The sequence below is a fragment of the Pleurodeles waltl genome, chromosome 1_2 (genome assembly GCF_031143425.1).
Source record: "Pleurodeles waltl isolate 20211129_DDA chromosome 1_2, aPleWal1.hap1.20221129, whole genome shotgun sequence".
In the NCBI taxonomy this organism is placed as follows: Eukaryota; Metazoa; Chordata; class Amphibia; order Caudata; family Salamandridae; genus Pleurodeles; species Pleurodeles waltl.
Window position 1 is genome coordinate 701957863 of NC_090437.1, and position 22571 is coordinate 701980433.

The 22571-nt window shown below is 43.2% G+C and overlaps 1 protein-coding gene across 4 annotated transcripts in view; it reads right to left on the bottom strand.

Annotated features, from left to right (window-relative positions):
- The window catches only part of FBXW7 (F-box and WD repeat domain containing 7), a 547043-nt gene that overhangs the window by 59545 nt on the left and 464927 nt on the right, over positions 1-22571 (bottom strand). The gene's annotated exons all lie outside the window — the stretch shown is intronic.

The window sequence follows — 22571 nt, forward strand, 5'->3', positions numbered from 1 at the left end:
GAGGGTGAAATTTCTGTGTGGACTTGTGTCCCCCCCGGTGCCCTACAAAACCCCCCTGGTCTGCCCTCCGAAGACGCGGGTACTTACCTGCAAGCAGACCGGAACCGGGGCACCCCCTTCTCTCCATTCTAGCCTATGTGTTTTGGGCACCACTTTGAACTCTGCACCTGACCGGCCCTGAGCTGCTGGTGTGGTGACTTTGGGGTTGCTCTGAACCCCCAACGGTGGGCTACCTTGGACCAAGAACTGAACCCTGTAAGTGTCTTACTTACCTGGTAAAACTAACAAAAACTTACCTCCCCCAGGAACTGTGAAAATTGCACTAAGTGTCCACTTTTAAAACAGCTATTTGTCAATAACTTGAAAAGTATACATGCAATTTTTATGATTTAAAGTTCCTAAAGTACTTACCTGCAATACCTTTCAAATGAGATATTACATGTAGAATTTGAACCTGTGGTTCTTAAAATAAACTAAGAAAAGATATTTTTCTATATAAAAACCTATTGGCTGGATTTGTCTCTGAGTGTGTGTACCTCATTTATTGTCTATGTGTATGTACAACAAATGCTTAACACTACTCCTTGGATAAGCCTACTGCTCGACCACACTACCACAAAATAGAGCATTAGTATTATCTATTTTTACCACTATTTTACCTCTAAGGGGAACCCTTGGACTCTGTGCATGCTATTCCTTACTTTGAAATAGCACATACAGAGCCAACTTCCTACAACTGGTCTCTCCATCTTACCAAACTTGGGAAGTTCTACCCAAGTGTGAGTGAGATGTGTTGGAGGAACTGCGGCATGTGGGGCACCCTAGCCTATAACAACAAACACAATGAAACGTTTGTTTATGTGGAACTGCCAAGGTGCTGTCACAAGACGATTCTGGTGACTTATTGGAAGAAAACAGAACCTACACCGATGTCAGCATGGTACAGACGACTATGGAATACTCTCACCATATTGAGGGCCGACATGCCTGATATCCAGAAATCGTTGGAGGCTACCTGGCAACTATTACTAAAGTTTTTATCTAAGGGGCTCCCCCGTGCAGCCTGCCCCGATCGCCTAAAAGCGCTGAATCAGTTCCGCTACTAAAGGATAATGATAATACATGAGGGATAAGTGACCCGCAAGTGAGTAATGTAGGCTCAGCAGGCACAGGTGAAGAGACTGTGCTTAATAGCGTCGAACTCAGACATGTTCCCGATGTTGACAAACAGTATTTAATTATACGTTTTTTAGTAACTTTTTTATGTATCAGCTTCGATTTATGATGTACCAGGTTTGAAAACAGATAAGAAAAATTGATGGAAAAACAACAACAAAAAACCACATACAATCAACACATACAGGCAAAGACATACTTCCACATGGGGCCTATGTGAGGCCACTGGAAATATGTGGCAAGGGAGGACCAAATTATATAGCAGGGTCGACTAAAACACATGGCAAGAAAAGGCAAATTATGCAGCATAATGTGGCATATTTTGTGATGGTATTGGTTCACCCATTTGTCACTGTTACACTTCTTATCACTGGGAATAAGTTTCAACTCATTAGTACCAATTTAGCATCCAAGTACATCAATAAGCAATAGAAAGGTGAGCAGTCAACCTTTACGAAGGGCCTTCTACTGAGTGGCAGCATGTGCTTCTATGCTTTAGTAACTTTTGATCCATTTGCGCTAGAATTTGTTTTTTGTTAAAATGTGCAGATTATGAAGCACATGATAATTTAATGCAGTGCATTCATAGTTATGTAGAAAACGTGTGTCACACAATTGCATAATTCCAGTGCTCCATGCTGGACATACATGGCATTAGCGCAAGGCGAAGAAGAGCAGGGGCTGCCGGTAGGGTAATGTATTCTTGGCAGGAGATAAAGTGGGGCAGGGGCTTCTACTTAAATGTATTACTAGCGGGGGAGAGGCAATGGTCCGAAACTGGATTTATTGGCGGAAGACTGCGGACAACAGGATGCTTTCCTTAATTTATTAGTGGCAGACAATGTCCACCTGGGAATGGGAGGGCGGTGGGGTTTGGGGTGGGGGCGGAAGGGGGTGTGGTGGGTGTTCCATCGTTAAGCAAGGGGCAAGACACAGCAGTGCACTGCACGTTACCTGTAATTCAGTCATTTCTATCAAGCAGGCCCTTACTGGGAACAGCATAGGGGAGCATCTTTTTAACATCTCACCGACGAACAACGCTAGGATGTAGAATTACTAAGGCACAGGACAAGGCTCTTAGTATCTTGAATAGAAATAGAAATGTGCTGTGACGTTACATTAAAAACGTCCTTTATGCTCTCCCTCCCCCCAAGCAGCAGACTGGCACCCTCGTGCTAAGGACCGCATCAGCTCTGCCGGCAATGGCGCCAGCACTCTAACCCAACACAGCTCCATCCCACCCTGAACCTTCTCTAACCTTGAACCCCTTCTCTGCCTTCTCCCGCGCTTCAGCTGTTCTGCCACCCTGAGATCCCAATGCCAAGGTGCCACATCAAGCAAGCATTACTGATAAACGATCAATCACAAAGTGTCAGCGTTTTGTTATGGATTACAAAGGGTCTGTAGCTCTCTCTTGCAGACCGGACAAGAAGACCTTCACTATGAGCTAGCAGTACAAGAACTCGGTGTCTCCTCCAAAACGAGGCACAGTGGCTTTTATTACACAAACACGCACACTCGCACTACACCCATCGCTGTCATTCTGCTGCAGAAACATCAGGATTTCGTCCGATGTAATTTCACATCAGGGCTGGGAAAGACGGCATGTTTGGAACCGCACACAATATCAAAGACATGAATAGCTTTGGCTTCAGGTTAGAATTCGAGTGCTTTCACGAGTATCACAGCGACCAACAGCGGTGACACTGTGTACTGGAAGAGAAGTTAAGCAAAGGAAGAAGTTATTTGCATCACTAGCCCTCGGGAGAAACCTTACTCGCTCAGACTGTGCCATGAACCAGTACACTGAACTATAAATATTGATTTTACTTCACATTTCCCTACTCTATGCACACATAAGACTCCCCACAATAGGCAATGCATATTTGTTTTACAGGTTCTGCTTTTGCACCAGCACGCAGTCTATGAGGAGCTGCTGGGTGCGACATTGCAGAAATCTTATGGACCGGAAGCAAGAAAAAATAAATTTACAGGTGGTGTGTCGTTCTCAGCGTATCATCAGGAGCAGATATTTACTCGTGGAATCGTTTCACAGCATAACTCCCACATGGCAAGAAAAGCACACATGAAGGTGGGGTGATCTAATAGGGCATCAACACCTCCAATTATGTGTATAGGCGTCATGTGTATAAAGGCATGTTTTTACACGTAATCTCACTGAACATGCATGCCACCACAGAACCGAAAGAGAATTGCAGGAGTCCTCGCCTCCGATGAAGAAAGGTCTGTACAGCGGATCTTTTAGGTTTAAAGATGGACGTAAGATACTTAGGGCGATATGCGAGCTATGACTGGGGCTGGGAACAACATGTAATGCAATGGTTCAAATCCTGGCAGGTCACTCTTTACCAGGATAGTAAAGCAGAACCACTGAGATGGGTACAAGTCGTTGGTCTCCCAAGCTACAAGACCTCCGCAGTGGTAAAAAGGTACACGACAAAGAGCTATTATTTCCCACTGCATTTCTCGTGCACAAGCACACTAGCTGGTCTTTAAACACCCTTAAAAATTCTTTCAGAGCAACAACGTTGCAAGTTACTTCTGGGATTGAAACTATTTGTGTACAGCGATCCTAGCAGAACGATACCTACCACTGGAGTGCATATGGATCTGCATATGTTCCGATACTCTGCCCATATCTTTTTCTGAACTAGATTACATGAACATTTCAGTGAGGGACTTAATATCCGTTTCTGCCCTCAGGTCTTGTTTTCCTACGGACACACAAACAGAAAATGTACTTCATCTGCATGAACTATGTATGTTTTGCCACGGGGTTGCCTTTTACACAATCACTGACTAACTCGACTATCCAGAGCCAATGTTCCATTGGTCCTTCACGCAGAAAAGGTTCACAGAAGCCTAGACTTCCTGCAGTATTCAGGAAGTGCACTGCACTGCCCACTTCAGAGCCACGCTCCTGTCCGCGCCAACCTCATGTTAAGCACCTTAGAATCCTGGTTGTGGGGATTACAGACTTTGGGAGTGATGAAGCACAGACCTAAGGTGCTCGAGCACCCATGCAATGTCACGCATCGTAGAGCGCAAATGTATCATCATTGATGGCCTCCTCAAGGTTCTAGTAGTGCAGTATTATAGCACAAAGGCAATAAGATCTGAAGTATGTAGAATTGATTATGATGCCTTGCCAATGTCAGGCACAAGCAGATTCTGCGAAGAACCAATCAAAAGCCAAGGAAAGATTAGATCGGACTGTCAAACACAGCTGTGAATCTGGCGAGTGAATGCAACTTAAATTATCCCACAAGACAGTGCTTAAAATCTGCAGCACTGCTGTTTGACATACAGACACAACTGACCACCTCGTAGGGATAAGAATATTAAGGTTGGTATTGCTAAAACCTATCTTTGGCCATAACTTTTTAGATAGCACAACCAAAATGCCACACAATTCTTGGCTATTGCACATGTGCTTCAAGTAAATGTAATTTTTTACCTTTTCTTGAATATTTACATCAGTGGCATAAAAAGCGCAATCCGACTTATCTGGGCCAATAGTCTGTTGCTTTATTGTCAAGCTAAAATTACAGTATTTTTGCAGAGGGTCTACTTGGTTCACTTTCTCATGACAAAAAGGCATGACGTTTACCTACATGACATGTACTAAGTACTCATCTGTTAAGACGATTGTCCTAAGGCCCATTTGAGGGAGAAAAAAAACATGTTGATTCAGACTCCCAGCAGCATGTGGTGCCCCAAAAAGAACAAACAAACAAACAGAGCTCTGTGAGTAAGCAAAAGCCCACAAATAAATAAAGAGCTTGGTGAGAGCATCCACTAAGTCCCATGTGCACCTGGGGTTTATAATATAAAGTACGATGGACACATTTTTTGTTTACCTATACAGGAATTCACAACAAGCAATTTGAATACATAAATCAAAAAATAAGAAAGCTCTTAAAAAAAAAAAAACAGGTTATTTTTTTTTTGGATCCTGAAAATGCTTTGACTAAACTTTGTAGCAAAAGGACAGCAAAAGTTCTAACGACCCAAGGAAAACAGATTTGGCAGTTGGTCCCCCGGGTTAGAAATATTTTAGCAGGCAATTGCACTTTTAAAAAGGCACTTTTAAAGAGGTACGTTCTTTTCCCATAAACGTCAAAATAACTAATATTACATTCTAGAAGTACAATTAGCAAATTACATTTAACAGCATGAACCATAAAGATGGCAAACATGGGGGTTACACCCGGGGGTCAATTTTTGCCACCAAAGGCTCTGATATTGACACAAACCTAAGCATAAGATGGACACAAGCATAAGGCAGCACGTTTGTGTGTTGGAGGTTACCAGAGAGGCAGTACTGAGATATGCATTATGGTCTGCATTCTCTTTCCTGGTTGAACTGCGGACGACTATCCTGGCAGCACTACAGTAGTGGCGGAGCTCCACAAAGACCAACTGGCAGGTCCTTGAGGAGGCCCAGCAGGTGTAGCACTAACGTGGTAAAGGAGTGTCACCTGCAGGAGGGTCAGGGTATATAAGGGGACGCAGGCCTCTAACTGGAGCCATGAGACATGTAGTGAAGAACCTCAGGGACTATCAATTCTCCCAGTGGTGAGGACGGAGAGAAAAAAAATGGTGCTATCACAACTCATTCACAATGATGGCGGGAGCCTACTCTGCATGAAAGCCCGGGGAAAATATTTTTAACCTACCCTTTCCAATGGTGCACCCCTGGGTAAGAAGATGACAAATTAGCTACTACATCAACATGGAAACCAAGGGTCTGCAAGTCTAGCAAAAAACTGTGTACTGTTAAGTTTTTACTTAAAGATTATTCATGGTCGGAAGAATGATGCATAGCAACCAAAGGAGGCAAGCCACAAGTATTGTTTAAATCTTGCAAAAAAAACAAACTGCAAAGCTCTCAGAAGTAGGCTACTTTTAAGTATTTATAGGAGGAGCTGGAGCCTTTTCTGGGAAACCAGGTACTGAGGAAATCGATTAATGCTCTTCCTGTATCTCAATACAAATGTGGAGGGAACAGAGCAATCAACCAGGGCAGTTCAAAACAAAATGGAGGGCTTGTCTGGTAGGATTATTGTTATTATTGAGCTGCTACTGAGGAGGAAAGAGGAGATCTTTTTTTTGTGGGAAGTAAGATCAGATGCAAAAAAAGCCTTAATGCATGACCTAAGAGACGCAGTATGCACTCTGTTTAAGTATAGGCTGTGCAAAGGGGTCTACATAATAATCTAACACTGCAGGAAACCAACAGCGCTGTCCGGTAAACATCAAACAAAGCAGATCAAGATATATGCACACTTTAGCAAGTTTAAATTCTTCCTTTGTTTAAATTTCATTGGCAGGCCAACTGAGACAGAGGCCTCGGAGCCCACGGGTTCACTAAAACCTTTGATTTCATAATGGTGTTCACAGTACTGGCTGATGCATTAGCGTTCACACAGCCAAGAAACCTGTGGTCTAACCAACCCAGAACTGTCTGGTCGTACAGGCTTCCAAGAACAACACCCAAGTCCCTTGTGTAATTAACGCTTTGTTTCAAGTGATACATTGCAGTTTATAGAATCTGCCTGACCACATCAGGATCATCAAAGACAAACAATTTTCCTAACATTGGGCTAGAAAAACTAAATTTTTAGGATTTTTGTTATTCACTGAAGCACAGATTAGGTGAAAAAACAAAGGGAACAGAAAGGAAAAACGATTTTGCTAGACTGCAAACACAAAGTGGAAAATAAAGCACTGCTAAGGATATCAGAGTTCAAAGATGTACACCATAGTCATATCAATGGAAGAGAGAAGATTCAAACCTGCCAAGTAGTAAGTCATACATTAATCATGATAGACCATGTCTTCAGTACCACTGGCAGAAACCGATGAGCAGTGCTTTTGGTAAAGCTCCCCCCTCCAAAATGGGGGGAGCGCGGCCCCTTAGTACTCGGGCCGCCGTGGGCCAAACCTTCCGCACTAGTTGTGCATCGGGTTGGCCATGGGCACTTCCGCCCTCATGCCTCGCAAGGTGTGGGGTGGAAGCAATGCTGAGGGGTTCACGGGGGCTGCGTTGCTTTCGGATCCGGCCGGCGTACACTAGGTGGGGGGGCTATTTAAGCGCACCCCCCCAAAAAGGCTCGGCCTTTCGTGTGAGGCGGTCGGGAATACCGGGAGGCAGCTTTGTCATTTGAAAGAAAGGGGCAAACCAGTTTCATGCGCAAAGGCTCACCTGTCTGCTATTCGTTTCTTTGCGAGACTACAGAATCAGGAGTCCCATTTGAACACCTTTGTCATTAAGAGGGCAGTTGCTGGTTGGGATCGAATAGAGGGCGTGAAAAAGGACACTAGGCGCCCCATAACTGCTCCCTTATTAGGGAGGCTCTTGTACAGCATCCCCAATGTGCGTTCCACGCCTTTTGAGGCGGCGTTATGCGCCTCAGTATTTACTACAGCTTTCTATGGTGCTTTTCGCGTTCGCAAATCAGTGGGATCTTCCAAGGGTGACCACTCAGGAGGCCTTCAGTGGGCCGAGGTACGAATCATACCGGGGTTGGTGACAATTCAATTGCAAAAGTCCAAGACAGATTAATTGAGAAAGGGCTCACACATTGAACTTAGAGCGGCGCCAGGGTCTCCGTTATGCCCGGTGGGTCGCTTGGGCTCGTACTTGTTGGCCCGCCCATCCTCTGGGTCATCTGCCGTTTTTCTACATGCAAACAAGGAATGCTTATCGCAGTAACAATTTTTGGCAGTATTGAAGGTGACTCTTGGGGCCGCAGGAGTGGACCCTCAGGGGTACTCCTCACATTCTTTCAGGATTGGGGCGGCTACCTTAGCGGCTGGTGCAGGGATGTCAGTAGCAGACAAAGTCCATCGGGAGATGGTCATCCAATTGTTGTAAGCGCTACATTAGACCTGAATTGCAATGATGGGTGTTCCCTCACTCATGGTTTGTGAAATGTGTGTTGGTTACTCATACAATTTTCTTTCGATACAGTTCAATGCTGTCCCACGTGGTTTGGGTCTTAGGACATTCTTTTGTCCGGTGGGCAGCCTATAGGTTGCAACTGCTTCGTATGCCTAAGCCGGCAGCGATTCAGGATGTTGCTTTTCGCTGGTGTGGGGTTGGTGGACTAGGAATCACGCAGCTCCAGCAACTCGTGGAAATGGCAAGAAGGTGCGAGGGATCTGTAGTTCCCGGATCTCATTATTATACATATTGGTGGCAATGACTTGGTCCGAATGGGACGCAAAGCACTCAGGGAAACTATTTTTGCAGAAATCACCAAGTTGCCCAAAGAGTTCCCGAACGAGGCCATTGCATGGTCGCATATGGTGCTTCACCGCAACTAGGGTTCACACATCAAATCAAGGACAATCAATGCGTCTGTTCGTAGGCTCAACGCTGAAATGGCAAGACTTTGCAAGGGGCCTTGCCACTTATGGAACATTCCGCATAAACTTCTAAAAGTTCCAGATATGTTCCACAGAGATATGGTACATTTATCTGACGCGGGAACGGATCAATTTATTGCGTACATTTGGTTCTTCTCTCGCAGCTTGTTTGGGGGTGAGGAGGGCGAAGGACCTTTGGGACCCTGGTCGCCCTCGTGGTGGGAGAGGAAGTACTAAAGTCACCATAACCAACAGAGGGGTCCCCGAGGCTGGGGCCCCAGGCTAACACCAGAGGTAGGATCCCAAAGTCCTGAACCAACCCTCGGATGTACCCACCAGCTTCGGGGGTAGGGAGCCCAGATCGCTGGGGTGGCCATGGGGCTCCCGCTCCTGGCCGCCCCGTTACACCCCCTTGGCAGATTGGTGTTTGGGCAGAACACTGAGCATGAGGACAAGGAACGGTGAAGTTGGGGGAGCCGCTCCCTCTAGGGATACAGGTGAGGTACGGTTCACCTGTGTGGTCCAAAGAAGGTTCAGGACAGGAAGGGATCCTGTCACATTGATTTATGGTTGATGAATACATCTTATTGAAATGGTTTTTATAAATGTTTTTATAAATATATCTTTTGAAGATTGTTTTTTGCAGGTGAATTATTACTGTTTGTGTTCTATGAATTAATTGGTATAAGATATAAATAAAAATCCTTCCAACAAATACGTTTTAGTCGGTCTGCGTTTGGCAGGTGTTGGGGTGAGGGCGCTCTGGTGGTCTCCGGGTTCTAAGAAGTTGTAGTGTTCCTCGGACAGTTAATCCAACAACACGTCTTGGGAACATTTCTGCAACATTGCAAATCTACAATGACTGAACGCTTTTTAAAACAGAATACGGTAATGGTGATGAGAGAAACTGCAGAAACTAATGCGAGTTTAAAATGACTGGCTGAAGGATGTTATGAATACAGTGCCTCAATTCTTGCAATGCTTCAAGATGCACAAAAAAGCATTTCTTCTGCAAGATTTTTTTAAATTGTGAAATGAAGTTCAATGCCTACTTAGAAAGAGCCTACAAGACTTGCCCTCATGGAAAATCACTTCCAGGAACTCATGTTTCAGTTGCCAATGTAATGAAATTCAAAAGGGCTTCGACACTGTGAAGTGTCTACTTCTGAGCTATATATAACTAGTGCCTGCTGCACTGAGCCTCATCTGCGGGGGCAAAACTTGCTTTGTTTTTTACATCCACAGTTGTCTTAGTCTTTTTACACCCCACACTATTAGGCCAAGAAGCGTGAAAAACAGCTATTCATACAAGAACTATCTAGAAGAATCAAATAAAGACACCTTCCGGTCACTCGCCGAAACCGTCCATCTCGGAACATGCCTGCAGCTTTCTGGGCTTCTAGGCTACTGAAAAGCGCCTGCTATTGAAGATTCCACATCTTCAAATATTCTGAGAGAGACAGTCTGACTGAGGGCCTGGAAACATTCCAACCATCGATGCTGGGCGCTTACTTACTGATGTGAACATATGGAATAGTTAACTATCACTCTCTTGTCCCTGCAGGGGACAAAAAAGAACGAACCTACCGGTTTGTTAACAAGAAACATTTTCATGGTGTTGGTTTTATGTACAGGTCTTGTCTGGATTTGCATCTAAGAGTTAGTTGTGGATTCGAACTGAAATGGTTGTTTGCTCATGGACACCCAGAATGCTCCAAAGATCTCACTGTGTTAATCTGGAGATTAATGAAGTTCCTTCTGCTCTGGCTATGCGGGCACCAGGAATTATCACTCCCCCTGGCCTTTCGTAGTCTCACTGGGCCCTTGAGGCCTCCGGTTGATAAACAGGTCCACAGCTGCTGTATCTTGAGCATTATGAATGACATTAATAAGTACGAAGAAACCTCAGTCCTTGGAGAGCTATTAACCCTCTCATTCTGCACAGCCTGCGGCCACTGCTTCCCAGAGGCCGATTTCCATCCCTCTTAGCTTCCAGCTAATGAGTAGTTCAGCACTACTCCGATGGAACTAATGAGGAGTCAAGCGCTGCCCGGTGGAGAGAAGATGTTGATGGGGGATTAAAGGTGGTTACACTTCAAGCAGGGAACAGCCATATAGTGCATAAGCTACATGATGCACACACACATCCTATTATCCCATACTGAAAAGGCAGAAGGTTTGCTGCTGTCTATAAAAGGACAACCAAAGATTTCACACATGCTGTAAGTGATCAATCTGGATTATGGGGGTCTCACACAGATATGTATGGTGTAACATCCAGTTATCATCCGATAACGAACCCTGTACCAGCTTGCAGAAAAAGAAAGGATTGGGTGAATATATGCTTTGTTGGCAGAATAAAGTGGGTATAAGGTATAGGATGTCATCTGAGATGAGCAGTGTGCTCTGCACATTTATCAGCCCCATTCAACTCTCCCATCAGTGACTGGTGCTCAAATCTAAAAGGTAAATCCTGCACTTACCAGTAGCACATCATAAGTTTAGGTCCTGGGATAACATTGTATGAGAGAGGCCGGGGCTCTCTACAGTGATGTTTTATTTGTGATGCAGGAAGGAATGACATACACAGGGAGTGCAGAATTATTAGGCAAATGAGTATTTTGACCACATCATCCTCTTTATGCATGTTGTCTTACTCCAAGCTGTATAGGCTCGAAAGCCTACCACCAATTAAGCATATTAGGTGATGTGCATCTCTGTAATGAGAAGGGGTGTGGTCTAATGACATCACCACCCTATATCAGATGTGCATAATTATTAGGCAACTTCCTTTCCTTTGGCAAAATGGGTCAAAAGAAGGACTTGACAGGCTCATAAAAGTAAAAAATAGTGAGATATCTTGCAGAGGGATGCAGCACTCTTAAAATTGCAAAGCTTCTGAAGCGTGATCATCGAACAATCAAGCGTTTCATTCAAAATAGTCAACAGGGTCGCAAGAAGCGTGTGGAAAAACCAAGGCGCAAAATAACTGCCCATGAACTGAGAAAAGTCAAGCGTGCAGCTGCCACGATGCCACTTGCCACCAGTTTGGCCATATTTCAGAGCTGCAACATCACTGGAGTGCCCAAAAGCACAAGGTGTGCAATACTCAGAGACATGGCCAAGGTAAGAAAGGCTGAAAGACGACCACCACTGAACAAGACACACAAGCTGAAACGTCAAGACTGGGCCAAGAAATATCTCAAGACTGATTTTCTAAGGTTTTATGGACTGATGAAATGAGAGTGAGTCTTGATGGGCCAGATGGATGGGCCCGTGGCTGGATTGGTAAAGGGCAGAGAGCTCCAGTCCGACTCAGACGCCAGTAAGGTGGAGGTGGTGTACTGGTTTGGGCTGGTATCATCAAAGATGAGCTTGTGGGGCCTTTTCGGGTTGAGGATGGAGTCAAGCTCAACTCCCAGTCCTACTGCCAGTTCCTGGTAGACACCTTCTTCAAGCAGTGGTACAGGAAGAAGTCTGCATCCTTCAAGAAAAACATGATTTTCATGCAGGACAATGCTCCATCACACGCGTCCAAGTACTCCACAGCGTGGCTGGCAAGAAAGGGTATAAAAGAAGGAAATCTAATGACATGGCCTCCTTGTTCACCTGATCTGAACCCCATTGAGAACCTGTGGTCCATCATCAAATGTGAGATTTACAAGGAGGGAAAACAGTACACCTCTCTGAACAGTGTCTGGGAGGCTGTGGTTGCTGCTGCACGCAATGTTGATGGTGAACAGATCAAAACACTGACAGAATCCATGGATGGCAGGCTTTTGAGTGTCCTTGCAAAGAAAGGTGGCTATATTGGTCACTGATTTGTTTTTGTTTTGTTTTTGAATGTCAGACATGTATATTTGTGAATGTTGAGATGTTATATTGGTTTCACTGGTAATAATAAATAATTGAAATGGGTATATATTTGTTTTTTGTTAAGTTGCCTAATAATTATGCACAGTAATAGTCACCTGCACACACAGATATCCCCCTAACATAGCTAAAACTAAAAACAAACTAAAAACTACTTCCAAAAATATTCAGCTTTGATATTAATGAGTTTTTTGGGTTCATTGAGAACATGGTTGTTGTTCAATAATAAAATTAATCCTCAAAAATACAACTTGCCTAATAATTCTGCACTCCCTGCATATGGTCCATATATTTAGTCAACTCATCTCTATAGTATTCGTCATTTGATCATATCAGAAAACTCACTATTTAGAGCTCATAAAGTAGCGCATTTGAACCAGATGCCTTCAACCTATAGAAACAGAACCTTAAATGTCACTGCAATATTTGCTAGGCTAGCCCGTGAATACTTAACAGAAAAAAACGGTAATGTCACGGAGGGAGACTTGCTGTTACTCATTACCGGCTCAGTCTTCCATGGCAGGTGCTAGTTTTTTTTTTACCCTCAGTTGTGCTGCTACAGCTGCAATGAGCTGAGACAACACTTTACAGTAACACTGCGCCTGTTGATAATATTTGTGGCACTAGCCTTCCTCTGAACATTACACGGCCGAGTTAGAATAATAAATTAGGTTTCCCATGCAATGGCAGCCACTGCTGCCATGAGGGTGCAACAGAAAGCAAAGTACTCCATGCAGCACTCCGCCATCATCAGGGCTCTCATTCAGCACCATGCTTTGAGTACGCTACTACTACCAGCATGATCTAAGAGCCTTTGGAAAAAGTATTAGACACAAAAAGGAATACTGTGTACTTCGCAGTTCAAGCACTCACTCTGTGGAGCAGGGAGGGCACTGCCACACATCAGCTCCACTCAGAATGGAAGCAGGAAATGCAGGCGCTAGGGTCGCTGCCTTTCCATGACCATAATTGATCATGTAGTGGCCCCTTGTTGAGGGATATACATTTGACACAGTTACTTTCAATGGACCCAAGGTAATTTTCGTAGCATTTTGCTAATAATCCAAAGCAGAGTGCAGATGGGAGCGTAAGAAAACAATTCAGTGAACAATGAAGTTCCTTAATACCCTTTCATTTACTGGGCTTCAGCCATGAACATAAAATCAAAACACACACTTACTGCAAGTATGGCGGGACGACCACAGTTCCCTCAGGAAAAGAATGCCCTAGGCACGTGCCGCCTTGCTCTGCCATATAAGTAATAAGTGCGAACAAGGGTCTGATCGTGATAAATAACTACTGACAGCTGGCTCACTATCCCATTTTCCATATGGGTAGCTGGAGGTCTAAGCAATGAAGGATTCAAAAGTATCCCCGAGAGCTCATGACAATCTAAACGTAATGGCAGACAAAAACATGGATACCTACAAAGAACCGGACCACCTTGTTGAGGTGAGTAAGTGTAGAGTTGACAAACTAAGTCCACTGGGTCCAATCACCTGAAGGGGTGTTCAGTGATTAAAGATCAAAAACTGCTGTCTGTGGGTACCTTGTTTATTCCCATCAATGTCGGGTTTTTATACATTTAACTCTGCAGAGCAATCAGCCGCAGCTGGTGCTCCGCGTGTATTTACTGGCTCAAGAAATATCCTGTCATTTTCTTATACATATGTAATGTTCTAAAAAAACGTAGACACACTGGAGTACAGAGAATATTTGACTTGTAACTTAAGGTGACTCACATAGTAGTAAAGTCCACAAATCAATCAAACATTTGGCAAGTTAGGAGCAACTGGCTGTCACAAAATTCAAATCTTGGAAAGACGGGGTACTCGGTTGTGAACAATCTACTCTCTCACAACTCTGCCACTACGAGTCAGTCAACCAAAGTGCAGAATATTCCTTTCAAGAGACTATGGAGTCATAATGGCCCTCTATGGCATGCTAATGAAACGAAGCTATCCATACAACCACCACCCCTTCCCATCCACATCTCTTAACTATTGAATAAAATAACACGCAGGGCTTGCCTGATAGCTGGTGATCTGACTCCATTACATTCACTGTGTCCGCCAAAGTACTAATGGCTGAACTCTTATAGGTGGAATTGCTATTCTTTACAATTGTGAAGATCTCCAGAGGTACCTTTCCGATAGTTCCTGCAAATCAGAAATACCATATAGAAAGATAAGTGACCTTCAAGGTTACTATTATACACTGCTACACTTCACAATAAAAAAAGTCTGTCAGGTAATAGCAACTTTGATTAGATAAGATAGATGGAGCTAGCCTTCTCTCTAAAAAAAAAAAAAAAAAAAAAAAAAAGTTAAACACCACTCTTCCCAAAATATAACATTCCCTTTTTGCAGCTCCATCTTTTAACAGAAGTGAGATCCTCACACATGTGCAACTGAAACCCATTCAAACTGGCACACAGAAGACCATGGCGGACAGCCATACTAAAGGGAATCTTCACAGAATATTTCTATATAGGGACTTCAGCACAGCCTCAGAAAAAAGGTTTTTCTCAAAGCCTTCAGTTTTGTATACATTGAAAAATAAAAATGGCTAAATGGGCATAAATAAAAGGTATTAATTAGGTTTTAATTATGTACAAGGAAGATAGTGGGAATCAATAAATTATGAATCACAATCACTAACATGGTTTTGAACTTGGAGTCTCTTACAGTCTCATCTGCAGAGGGAGCTTCACCCTTTGCAGAGTTTATACTCCATCTCAATCAACTATTATGAACAAACACTTTCTAATTCCGTTGAAGGCCTCCAACAGAAGCCCACCATGATCCAAAAACTTTGGAAGCAATGTGCTCCAGATGATGGAGCATGCTACTTCCAGAGTGTTACGGTTTTTCAACCTTTAAAAGAAAAAAAAGCACAGCTACCAGTGTCCTAAATTAGGACTTTTCAGACAGACAGGTTTGGCTTGGACCTAAATGAGGCCGAACCTGGTTAACTACTTGTACTATTCATGTGAATAGAAGTGCACAGTAAAAGATGCAAAGCTCCAGAAAGTCAATGCTGCACAACAACGTCACTATCCTCAAGGCTATGCAAAGTCAGTGCACTAACAGAAGACAAAGCCAAACTCCACATGGTCAGCAAAAGAAGGTAATACCAATCTCCACAAAGCGAGCAGAACAGATGGTATTGCCAATTTTCACACGGTCAGTACAGTAACTGAAGATAGTTCCATTGTCAACATGGCTTGCAACAGAAGGCAATGCCAATGTCAACAAAATTACCTGAGTAACAGATGACAATACCAATGTCCACTTGGCCAGCACAGTAACAGAAGGTGGTGTCAATGGCCCCATGTCCCCATAAGCAGAAACAGAAGATGACCACTAAGGACAATTCTAGTGTTACTGTCCTCTCATAACCTTTTACAGTGGATTTCCACACTAACTGCTGAACCCTAAACAGCCAATAACATAACGCCAACGTGCCCATTAAGCGGTCACCAATTCATCAGTCTAATTTCCAAACAGTAACTAAGAGGAAAAAGTACATTAAGTATCAACTTGGCTACGAAGTTACAGGATATAAAAAACACTTTATATGTTGTGTTGTGGATCCATTCAAGGAAATGTTTAGGAAGGGAGTACAAATGAAAGAATATTAAGTGAGAAACATTTTTAAACAATCCATCAAGCTTAAAAAGTGGCACAATATTTTCCAAAGCTATACTGGCCGGGTGAATCATCTGGCCCGGGATATAAAGATGTAAGCACAGAATTGCTGCTGTAGCTCTGTATCAAGGTGAAAACTTTATCACAGTGCTTTACTAGCTATTATTTGCCCAGACTGATTTCTGTAAAGATTATTAGTTACATCAGGATAACCTGAACCACAATTTTAAAGCAAGTCTCTGACGCTCACATTAAATGCATCTGTTCCCAAATGCAGACCATTTTAATAAAATATTGCACCATTTATGCCAGAACGATAGGCAACTATTTAGCATAAAAACTGCAAATTTACTTAAACAAAGGGCAGCTGGGGCTTTTGCTGTTAGTGTGCGTAGCCTTTGCGCTGCAATCCTGAAAGCAAGAGAGTAGAAGCAACCATGCCCCATTCACATAGTAGAACTCAGTGGAAGGTTACCCAGCACAATTGGTAAAACAAAATCCTTAAGTAACGAGAATAAAAAGTAGAAGACTGCTGTTACCCTCTATTGAGCAAAAAAGGCATGATGGAAGAGAAGAGGCAGACCGTGGAGCACCTCACCTGAAAACTAAGCTCCGGTAGACAAATGGCAAGTGTTATGACTCTTTTATGCTCGACTCGGGTAGACGCAATGGGCGCCAGTGTATGAACATTATTTTTAATGTAATGTTTGCTCACTGTACTTGTCGTTTAACATGCGCGAGTTCTGGGCCATCGCCCCACCTTACGATGCAGCCATCACTTTACTCTGCACGCTGGAAACTTACAATCATGTATCTATGTAGTTTACGTCTCGCATAGATGTATATCCTAAACCCCCCAAAAAACTTTTCCCTCTTCTTGTTTTAAGGAATATTGTACGTAAATGTATGCTATAGGACTGTAATACTCCTGTAGGTGTCTGGGCTACAGATAGTTTGGTCAGTCTCTGCTCCTCGGAGTATAGTTTACAACAGAATCATCCAGAAGCAGCCACTGTTCGCCTTTCATATTCCCCAGACCAAAAGCCATATTCTCGATCCACAACGCACACATCAGTGCTTTTATTAGTTAAAAAAACACACACAACAAAAGGGGTTGGAGACAAATACCAATCTCTGGACAACCTGAAAAATAAATAACAAAGTAATAGCTAAACCACAGCACATTCTAGGGAATAATTGGGCATGTCCAGCAAACGCAGACGTGACTCGAAACCGAAAGCACAAATAATACACACTAGTCTGGGACTCTTCGCCCGCGTGACAGAAATAACAGGGAGGATGCTTTACACAACGTTATAAGTCCAAGCAACAAATGCGGCCTCCCACTTTTGTTTTAGTATGACAAATGCAGAGTGGAAAAGTAATTGGGTTCACTACAGGGAGACTTATGATGGCAGAAATCGAGACAAGACATTAACAATTTGGCTGGCGCTTGCTTTTAATTTTCTAAAACCATTTTCTTACATTTTCACATAAAAAAACAACGTATCTCTTCGCTGGTCCTCGGTCAACACAAGCGTAAACCACTGCATCTCATTTAGGACGATTGCAGGGCAAGTATTGGGTTTTAAATAAAGCATGTGTTCTTTGTAAATCAATTGACACGAACATGTAACTCCTGTTTACTAGAGAGCAGCGCCTCGCCGGCCACACCCCCCCTCTCGCCAGACACTTCATTATCTGCAGCAGCACCTCAGGTGGATGTTCTATAAATACAGAACAGGCCGCTTGGGGATGCGGTTGGAGGAAAAACACGTTTTATTTCCACAGCCTGGGAGGACGGCACGGAAGCCCAGGTGTGAAGTGGTAATGCTCCCCGAGGGGGCCCGGGGAGCGCAGCGCCGTCTCGCGCGTCAGAAAACGTGCTCGGCCCAGTCATTCGGAAGGACCCCGCACAGCGCAACTACGGTCTTCCCACTGGCAAACCACCCCCAGGATTTGGAGAAAAAACATTAAGACAATTAACAATTACAGCCATCCGCGCCCCCTCCTCGCTCTCTGCGTTTAACGTGCATTATTAAAGTGACTAGAGGATAGCTGTGGGCGGAACATCTCCTGTTCCTCTCGGACAGAGAAGCGCGCGCTCTCAGTATTACATGTCCCCAAAGTGACAGAGTATTCACAACTGCGCCTTTTTAGTTCGTATGCCGCCTCCACGTGACTAAACAATCCGCTGCGAGGCTGTCGTCATTTAAAAACACGAATTAAGGTTCAAGCAAGGCAGAGTTTAAAGAAAGAATGGACAACATACACATCAAGTTAAGCATAGCAGATTCTACTGTAACAATTCGTCTTCTTCCTGTGCAACCTCTTACACATGGTATTATGTCACTTAAAATAAGTGTATGTATATGCATGATTTCTTGACTGGAGGGGCACCTGTTGATAGTGTAGGGGCAGAGCGTTAGCTAGCTCCTCTCTGCCCACAAGAGCGGGCACATCTCCCTCCTCCTGGACGTTGGTCTTTATGTGCAGCTCCCCAATCAACCAGCCGCCTTAAAAACACCACCTACCACCAGTTTGCAGTGAGAGATAGTGTCACGTTTTCATTTCTCTTTACAGCATGCAAGATGCAGGCTCATAGAAGCAAGCAAATTCCTCGAGCTAGTTGATCCAAGGGTCTAGCTTAGCTCTGGGAGCCACAGCACAAGCCAAGATTTCAAAAGATTTAGCATTTACAATTCCTATTAAACATATTGTAAATATATAATAAAGACGTGTTCAAATTATAAGTACATTATTTCGCACATTAAATGATTCCACTGCATTAAGTGACATATATATGTATATTAAAGCTAAAAAAGTTGAAACGGAAAAGCAGCAGCTTTTGGTCTTTAAAACATGAATAGGGAAAGTTAGGTGCAGTGCCTGGCAAACTTAACTTAGGTACTTTTTAGCGGAATGACTCTGTTAGACCAAGACCTACACATTCGATCTGAACGAGGTTTGAACCATGCCTCGCTCACCGACCTCGACCTGGTGATCAATGGTGATCCGCTGACCAAAGGGAATCAGTTTACTAATCACATGGCGGCATTTTCCTGCCCTCACATGAACAGCATGCGATCTGAAGATCTATAGATGCTATATTAAAGGTTCCTTTTCAAATTCAACATGTAAAATCTGTAACTGAAAAGTGGCAACACAACTAAAACTCAATTGAAGTGCAAAAGAGTCTCAATTGTAGGGCAGGTGAAGGCTACGTCTTCAGATTTGGACAAAAATTGAAATCAAACTTCTGTATGTGATATTGTTGATAACATTAAACTGAGATTTTCAAAATCATGACCAGTTAAAGACCATGATTCAACGAGACACCCATGGACTTTCTGTATCTACCAGGGAAGCCAATGCTCAATGCAGCTGCTAGATGCACAATGTATTGTATATGTAGCCATAATGCGTGACGTAGCAGTATTTCAAGTCTTGTGGCAGAATGCCTTCAGCATAATGCACAAAGAAAGAAACATAAGACATCCAATTCTGATAATAAAATAAGGTTTCATTGGTGTGCCAAAAAAAACAACAACATGGTAAAGGGTGATACACGAACACTAAATCATGTTAGGAACTGTGGTTAGGTAAACGTAGAGTTGATATTGTATGGTGACCCTTCAATCCTAAGGACTGGGTGGGTAGTCTCTGAACTGAAATATGTCAATCCTGTCCTCTAAACTAAGGAAAAACAAAGCATACATGCATTTTAATCAAAAGTGGCAGATCTGGCCACTGCTAAGAGACAACAGGCTCTTCATATTAAGTCATTTGAAGATATCTTTTAGTGCTATAACCAGCTCTCCACAAGCAAGAAGCCTGCAGCAAAGTCATCTAAACAATTGACAGAGGAAGTGTTACTTTTTCGCAGCCAAATATTTGAAGTCCACATTCTTTAACTTATAGTGATTCACTATTAAAGGTCAACATAAACAGCTGGAAAAATTACTTTGTTTGTGACATTCTTATGGAACAGCGTTCAGCCCGTGGAAGAAAGGATCATAAACACCAATTTCTTTATCACCAGTCATGCGAGGCTTTTGAATATAATGTACAGTTTTTGAATTGCAGGTGTGTTTCTTAAATGTAACCTTACACGATCCAAATTTCATTTTCTCTTATTTGTAGATGTTAATTTCAAGCTCAAGGTCTATACAATGAAATCTACGCTTGCTTATGGGTTCATAATGTGACAGGCTTCACAAAGTATATGTCCTGCTCTCAAGTAGGGGTGGGTGAAAATTTTTGCTCCACCAACGGAGTTTTGCCCACACAGAGTTCTGGCAAAACTCTGCCAACCACCGTGTGGAGGAGTTTCTTCCCACGCACAGCTCACCAATGTTAAGCTGGTGAGCGTGAACTTGCATCCTTTACTGTGATTTTCAGACACTAGAAGTCTCCGGGCAAGATTTCTCAACACAGACGATCACTGCAGGTCACAACCACTCCTGTTGAGAAAGCTGCTACTCGAGTAGAAAATATACTCAAGCAGCAGAAAGAAGCAGAGCCCTCTCGCCTGCCGCATGGTGACATTCATGCTGCTTTTACAGCGCTGAACAAGCTCCAGGTGCTAAAAATCAGCACAAGCAGCATGACATGCCGAATTCCGCCAGCGGAACTCAGCAGAATCTCAGAGTTTTTATGTAGCTCTGTGGAATTCTGCAGAGCGAGTACTGTGCAAAGTACAGAGTGAAGTGAGAGGGCACCGGCAGATCTCCTACCCCAGTAAACGCCCAACAAACTGTAGCACTTGTTGCGTCACAAGATTTTTTTCTAAACCATTCACCAGCATATACATATTTTTTTTTCCAGCTGGCTGAGATGAATGAACCTCAATCTACGTTGCAATCAATCTGGTATGTTGCACAATAGGAGCTCACTGATCATAAAGTAGGAAGACTGCGGTGAATGTCTTGAGGTGCTAGGGTTTTCAAGTAAATCTATTAAGCTATTTTTTTTAATTTGCCTTCAAAGGAAGACTCCTTGGAGTTTCTTATATGCTGCAATTTAAATGATTTGTTGCTGCTGTGACAGAAGCAGAACAAGATTTGGAAGAAAGTGCCTGATTTGCAGTATTCATATCTCCTTTCAAGAATTTTCAAAGATTGAAAACACATAGTATTTTCCTAGACTTGTCCTCATCCAGTAAGGTGCTTCTGAGGGCAGAGAAGAGTTCAACATCAGCGAAGCGTGGAATGAGAAAGCAATATAGGGGTCTCTCCATGCCACACTGGAGAATTTGAGCTTTATGAACAAGCCCAAGGGCGAAATGCGGTTATGAGGGGGGAAAAGGACACAGACCTAACAAGGGCAAACAGGATGGTGGCATGATGTTTCAATAGAGGCCTGCCCACTGATGAAATCAAACAGAAGATTATCTGGCGAATGAACAATGTTTGGCAGCTAAGCACACAAATTGTGCAGTGGCAGGCTAAATAAGAAGGCTTGGCACAAATAATATAGCAGATTCAGCAATACTGCCACCAGACATTGCAAATTTGCTGAAGTTCCTCACATGTGCTTCCATTTTCAGTAGACTAATAAAATCAAGATGCCTTCCACGTCCTTATGTTACAAGTCTTCTTCGCGAATCTTGCAGATATGTTGTTCATTTTTACAAGACCAGGCATACACATTTTCAGTATCCTGAATAGGAACAGTTGTCGGTTTCATTTTGTAAGCCTTATTTTTTGGGGTTCCTCAAAATGCTAGATGGGCAGATTAAAATGGCAGGAGTGGGCCTGCATTTCTGCTTCCCAGGCATTATCACTGGTGACTATAGCAACAAATGACAGGACTCTCCTACAGCCATGAACTGGTTACATTGGTCCATTTTTAAAACATTTTTTTAGATGAATTTGTGGCTGCAGTGAATCCAGTAGTTAGGCTAATAATATGGGCATGTTTAAAGCTTCGTGTCTCTATGCAGAAGTCTATTCTGCCGTTAACACCTAGAGGCATGGTCATTTTTTCCCCAAAGACTCATGCATTAAACGTATTTACTCATTCTTCGCAAGTGTCTTAAGCGTTACAATACAGTTGTGGCACGTTTTGTTATGTTTACTCCCCGATTGAGCATACTTATTTCGATCAGCTCAGGACAAGGGATTGTAGTCCACATTGTATTTACTGAACAATGCCTGCTTATTAGTGCGAACAGCTCTGGGCTGCTGAGGAGAGGCAATGTAAGAAACTTATGCCATTCTAAGGACTTAGTAGACTATATATTTGTTGCTTGTAGTGTGCAGTTAAGACAATCCACCTCTAAGGTTTTATAATTTTCTAAACACAACTCGAACAATTGTTGTTGAGACCTATAACTTTCCGTGCTTGAAAATAATCTAAACTAATAATTTTATCACATAATTTAAATAGGAAACATTTTTCTTCCGCTCATTAAGTTGCTGTTGTCTTATTTGATTGGGGTAATGCACAGTCAAAATGCCAGGTGCATGTACACAA